The sequence below is a fragment of the Coregonus clupeaformis genome, unplaced genomic scaffold (assembly GCF_020615455.1).
Source record: "Coregonus clupeaformis isolate EN_2021a unplaced genomic scaffold, ASM2061545v1 scaf0920, whole genome shotgun sequence".
Taxonomy (NCBI): domain Eukaryota; kingdom Metazoa; phylum Chordata; class Actinopteri; order Salmoniformes; family Salmonidae; genus Coregonus; species Coregonus clupeaformis.
Genome location: NW_025534374.1, coordinates 148,973 through 155,206, shown reverse-complemented (window position 1 = coordinate 155,206; position 6,234 = coordinate 148,973).

The following is a 6,234-nucleotide window of genomic DNA, read 5'->3' as shown; positions in this document are numbered from 1 at the left end:
TGAGCGGTTACGCAACAACAGGGGCTCGAGCTGCACGTACAAACAGAAGAAAATAAGAAAGAAAAAAAACGTCGGGTAGCCTAGTCAGCCATGGGACCGGCCAGTCTATCCTGGCGGGTAATGTTACAGTCACGCGCTGAGTTCACCGGTTGAGGAGAGAATGATTGGTTTACTACGTTTGGCTTTGGGAAAACAGTGTTTTAGGTATTTTTCTCTGGAGGATACCGTTCATATGGGCACCATGAGTTTATACGACTGAAGTGCGCTTCATTAGGAACATCGTTAAGAGAAAAATGCTCTCACACCTACTCTGGACCTTTTGGGCCATTTTAAAGGTGTTCCAACACTGGACTCCCTTAAACACAGTACTTCGCCCGAAGTGAATTTCGTAGCATGTTAAGAAAGCATTTCGCAAACCCTAACTATTTTCCTAACCTTAACCTAATTCTCCTAACCTGATACGTTACTTCTCCAAACCTGCTGCGTAAGTTCTCCTAACCTGCTACGAAAAAGTCACTTTCGGTTGGAGCTGTATCGAAGTTGCGTGTTCTTAGGCTGTCTGGTTCCAACACACAGGACACCTATGGTGCTGCGTGCGGCCTCAGTATTTGCGTGCGGTGGGGACCAGCGCCGAATGCGCCATGCATGACATGATGACTAGTCTCAAAACCAAGACTGACTGGTTTGACTGGTCTCGGACTGTTTGGAATGTCACTTGCACACTTTTGTCACCCCTCACTGGACAGACAGACAGACAGACAGACAGACAGACAGACAGACAGACAGACAGACAGACAGACAGACAGACAGGCAGGCAAACAGATGGGCAGACAGACAGACAGACAGACAGACAGACAGACAGACAGATACACACACACACAGAGGTTGGGACAGCTGATATATATAATTAGATCAAGATGAACTTGCTGTCTTTATATAGTTGCACAATAACGACATAGCCCACATTCTACAAGTAGGACACACAAACACACACACACACACACACACACACACACACACACACACACACACACACACACACACAGGTGTCCCACGAACATCATCAACTTTTACTTTGACCTATAGATTGAATGTATGTATTATGTTATGTTAACAGCTAATTGCAAGGCAAGGTTCTGCCCAGTAATCCGTTCTACAATGTGCTGTGTCATAATGAGCTCCGTTTCCACCACGTAATGAGCTTAACATGTTTATGGAGCACATCACTTTTTTGGGGCTACACAAACATCCACTTGTGGGATGTGGGTGCGTTTTCACGCTCTGCCCATTTCCTCCGCAGTCAACCATGTGGTGTGCATTTTTGTGTTTGGAAAGGTGCGGTGTTAATTGAGTGAGAGTGGAAATGGTTGCATATCCTAGATGGGATGGACCACTGTAATTATTTGCTAGGATAATAATTGCTTGTCAATAAATTAAATGTAATACAATGGCAATCCGGGTTATATGTTAAAATCCTACGTATGAACTGCCAACATTATTACGCATATTAATTGATAATGATGGAAAATAAGAAATGCAAGATATTTGAATAGATATATATTTTTTAATAGTTATATAAAGAGGTGACAGCATTGGAAATGCTTTTGGCGGTTGTCCTGCTTCTGTTTTGTGGGTGGCACTGTGTGCTGTTTTCGATGGATGGGTCCTGGCCTCTTGGGGCCCTAGGGATCCGGCGGGACGTGGGTGGGATGCCGATCACTGGGATGATGGCTCAACTTGGGATGGGGAGGGGCTTTAGCGGGGGAATTAGTGGAGAACAATTGAAGGGATACTTAGTAGCAATGCAAATATCATGGTACAGCTATATGGACACTCAATCATTACGGTATTTTTTATTGGTAAATTTACAAACATATACAGTATAATGATAAATAGACTTGAAATTTGTATCTCATTATGGTGTATGGTGAAATAATTATAGCCAGTTATAATTGTAATGGCTTAGCTGATAATAACAAAAGAAGAACAATATTTACATGGCTCAAAGAGGAGGAATATAATATCTATTGTTTACAGGAAACTCATTCAACAATTCTAGATTAAGTTGCGTGGAAAAAGGAATGGGGGGGCGAAAGATACTTCTCCCATATATATATATATACGCCTAGCGAACAGTTTTTAAAATTATATGAGAAAAAAAGATTCCATTTTATTTGGAACGGCAAGCAAGACAAAATTAAACGGGCCTATTTATATAATGAATATGAATTCGGAGGACAGAAATTATTAAATACAAAGCATTAGACCTATCACTAAAAGTTTCAGTCATACAAAATGTAAACTTAAATCCGAACTGGTTCTCTAGCAAATTAGTAAGATTGTCTCACCCAATGTTCAAGATGCCTTTTTCCCTTTATTCAGATTACAACCTCACACTTTCAGTTATTTGAAAAGGAAATAATCTCCCAGATATCACTATTTCTAAAACAAGCCATAGAAAGTTGGTTGCAATTTCAATTGAATCCTCCAGAAACGACAGAACAAATAATGCAACAAATATTGTGGTTAAACTTAAATATACTAATTGACAAACTTTTTTCTTTTTTTTTTGGACAAAATGTTTAAAATAGGTATAATCTTTGTAAATGATATCATCGGTAGGACTGGTGGAGTTATGTCGCACATGCAGCTAACAAAAACATATGGAAATGTCTGCTCTACCCAAAATTACAACCAAATAATTGCAGCCTTACTGCAAAAATGGAAGAGGAAAGTGGAAGGAGGAGAAAGTAAGGAACTTGTCTGTCGGCCTTGCATTAAAGAACATAATTGGTTAAGGAAAACTGTGATAAATAAAAAAGTATATCAGTTTCATTTAAGGACCAAAGGATTGACAGCCGTCCCATATAGATTGCAAAATAGTTGGGAAGAGATTTTTGACGTACCGATCCCATGGCATAGTGTTTATAAACTGATACGCAAAACGACACCGGATTCAAAACTTTGAATCTTTCAATTTAAATTATTATATAAAATTCTTGCTACCAATAGAATGTTATTTATATGAGGGATACAATCTTCCCAGCTCTGCAGATTTTGCTGCGAAGAGACAGAATCATTAGATCATTTGTTTTGGTACTGTCCATTTGTAGCTTGTTTTTGGACACAGGTCCAGGAATGGCTAAAGGATTGCAATATTTACCTGGAGCTAACCCTGCAGATAGCACTACTGGGTGATCTGAAAAGTCATAGTCAATCGATCAATAACATAATAATACTATTAGCAAAAATGCTTGATTGTGGACTACAGGAAAAAAAAAGAGGACTGAGCACGCCCCCATTCTCATCGACGGGGCTGTAGTGGAACAGGTTGAGAGCTTCAAGTTCCTTGGTGTCCACATCACCAACGAACTATCATGGTCCAAACACACCAAGACAGTCGTGAAGAGGGCACGACAAAGCCTATTCCCCCTCAGGAGACTAAAAAGATTTGGCATGGGTCCTCAGATCCTCAAAAATTCTACAGCTGCACCATCGAGAGCATCCTGACTGGTTGCATCACCGCCTGGTATGGCAACTGCTTGGCCTCTGACCGCAAGGCACTACAGAGGGTAGTGCGTACGGCCCAGTACATCACTGGGGCAAAGCTTCCTGCCATCCAGGACCTCTATACCAGGCGGTGTCAGAGGAAGGCCCTCAAAATTGTCAAAGACTCCAGCCACCCTAGTCATAGACTGTTCTCTCTGCTACCGCACGGCAAGCGGTACCGGAGTGCCAAGTCTAGGTCCAAAAGACTTCTCAACAGCTTCTACCCCCAAGCCATAAGACTCCTGAACAGCTAATCATGGCTACCCGGACTATTTGCACTGCCCCCCCACCCCATCCTTTTTACGCTGCTGCTACTCTGTTAAGTATTTATGCATAGTCACTTTAACTCTACCCACATGTACATATTACCTCAACTACCTCAACTAGCCGGTGCCCCCGCACATTGACTCTGCAACGGTACCCCCCTGTATATATAGCCTCCCTACTGTCACTTTATTTTACTTCTGCTCTTTTTTTCTCAACACTTTTTTTGTTGTTGTTTTATTCTTACTTTTTTTGTTTAAAATAAATGCACTGTTGGTTAAGGGCTGTAAGTAAGCATTTCACTGTAATGTCTGCACCTGTTGTATTCGGCGCATGTGACCAATAACATTTGATTTGATTTGATTTGATATTTCAATTCACAATCTGTAGAAACAATGAGAATAGAAAGGTTCAGAACTTTTGTAAGACATCACAGTACAGTTGAAATATATATGGCAAATAGAAATCCTATATGGATGGTGTTAAAAGATAGATGGGAGGTGTTGAATGGAATTGAAGGATGGGACTAATAACAACTAACAACAAACAATAACAAGATAACTAATAATGTAGGCACGCTGTGTCCATAATAAATGTATGGGTTGTAGGTTGGGAGCTTTTGTGAAGGAGCACAGTTAGAAAGATATGGCATATAGAAGCAAACCGGATGGACATCATGAAAATGATCGGAGAGGTTGAGAGTAGAAGAAGTTCATGAGAAAGAACAAACAAAATGTAATTATTGTAAAATTGACTGTGTCCATAAAATGTAGATAGTGTGTATGGGCTGGAAGTAGAGGCCTAGGCGTTGTTGTTCACTAGTTTACTCCAAGTGGGGAAAGGGTGGCGGGGTTGGAAAGTAATAAAGGGGAATATATATATATATTTTTTAAAGGATATGTATGTGTATGTATGTATGTGGGTGTGTATGTGTGTATATGTATATGTATGTGTATATGTGTATGTACAGTGGGGAAAATAAGTATTTAGTCAGCCACCAATTGTGCAAGTTCTCCCACTTAAAAAGATGAGAGAGGCCTGTAATTTTCATCATAGGTACACGTCAACTATGACAGACAAATTGAGATTTTTTTTCTCCAGAAAATCACATTGTAGGATTTTTTATGAATTTATTTGCAAATTATGGTGGAAAATAAGTATTTGGTCACCTACAAACAAGCAAGATTTCTGGCTCTCACAGACCTGTAACTTCTTCTTTAAGAGGCTCCTCTGTCCTCCACTCGTTACCTGTATTAATGGCATCTGTTTGAACTTGTTATCAGTATAAAAGACACCTGTCCACAACCTCAAACAGTCACACTCCAAACTCCACTATGGCCAAGACCAAAGAGCTGTCAAAGGACACCAGAAGCAAAATTGTAGACCTGCACCAGGCTGGGAAGACTGAATCTGCAATAGGTAAGCAGCTTGGTTTGAAGAAATCAACTGTGGGAGCAATTATTAGGAAATGGAAAACATACAAGACCACTGATAATCTCCCTCGATCTGGGGCTCCAAGCAAGATCTCACCCCGTGGGGTCAAAATGATCACAAGAACGGTGAGCAAAAATCCCAGAACCACACGGGGGGACCTAGTGAATGACCTGCAGAGAGCTGGGACCAAAGTAACAAAGCCTACCATCAGTAACACACTACGCCGCCAGGGACTCAAATCCTGTAGTGCCAGACGTGTCCCCCTGCTTAAGCCAGTACATGTCCAGGCCCGTCTGAAGTTTGCTAGAATGCATTTGGATGATCCAGAAGAGGATTGGGAGAATGTCATATGGTCAGATGAAACCAAAATAGAACTTTTTGGTAAAAACTCAACTCGTCGTGTTTGGAGGACAAAGAATGCTGAGTTGCATCCAAAGAACACCATACCTACTGTGAAGCATGGGGGTGGAAACATCATGCTTTGGGGCTGTTTTTCTGCAAAGGGACCAGGACGACTGATCCGTGTAAAGGAAAGAATGAATGGGGCCATGTATCGTGAGATTTTGAGTGAAAACCTCCTTCCATCAGCAAGGGCATTGAAGATGAAACGTGGCTGGGTCTTTCAGCATGACAATGATCCCAAACACACCGCCCGGGCAACGAAGGAGTGGCTTCGTAAGAAGCATTTCAAGGTCCTGGAGTGGCCTAGCCAGTCTCCAGATCTCAACCCCATAGAAAATCTTTGGAGGGAGTTGAAAGTCCGTGTTGCCCAGCGACAGCCCCAAAACATCACTGCTCTAGAGGAGATCTGCATGGAGGAATGGGCCAAAATACCAGCAACAGTGTGTGAAAACCTTGTGAAGACTTACAGAAAACGTTTGACCTGTGTCATTGCCAACAAAGGGTATATAACAAAGTATTGAGAAACTTTTGTTATTGACCAATTACTTATTTTCCACCATAATTTGCAAATAAATTCATAAAAAA